We start from the raw sequence: 684 nt of genomic DNA, 5'->3' as shown, positions 1-684 counted from the left end.
ATGCCAGCAAATCTGGAAAACTCAGCAGTGGCCACAGGACTGAAAAAGGTCAGTTTTCATTCCAATCCCAAAGAATGGCAATGCCAAAGAATGCTCAAACTACTGCACAATTGCACTCCTCTCACACGCTAGTAAAGTAATGCTCAAAATTCTTCAAGTCAGGCTTCAGCAATATGTGAACGGTGAAATTCCTGATGTTCAAGCTGGTTTTAGAAAAGGCAGAGGAACCAGAGATCAAATTGCCAACATCTGCTGGATCATGGAAAAAGCACGAGAGTTCCAGAAAAACATCTATTTCTGCTTTATTGACTATGCCAAAGCCTTTGACTGTGTGGATCACAATAAACTGTGGAAAATTCTGAAAGAGATGGGAACACCAGACCACCTGACCTGCCTCTTGAAAAATCTGTATGCAGGTCAGGAAGCAACAGTTAGAACTGCACATGGAACAGCAGACTGGTTCCAATTAGGAAAAGGAGTATGTCAAGGCTGTATATTGTCACCCTGCTTATTTAACTTATATGCAGAGTACATCATGAGAAACACTGGACTGGAAGAAACACAAGCTGGAATCAAGATTGCTGGGAGAAATATCAATAACCTCAGACATGCAGATGACACCACCCTTATGGCAGAAGGTGAAGAGGAACTAAAAAGCCTCTTGATGAAAGTGAAAGTGGAGAG

Source organism: Bison bison, unplaced genomic scaffold, assembly GCF_000754665.1.
Source record: "Bison bison bison isolate TAMUID 2011002044 unplaced genomic scaffold, Bison_UMD1.0 scf7180017864310, whole genome shotgun sequence".
Taxonomy (NCBI): Eukaryota; Metazoa; Chordata; class Mammalia; order Artiodactyla; family Bovidae; genus Bison; species Bison bison.
The sequence above is the reverse complement of the archived record's forward strand: the minus strand, read 5'-3'. Positions refer to the sequence as shown.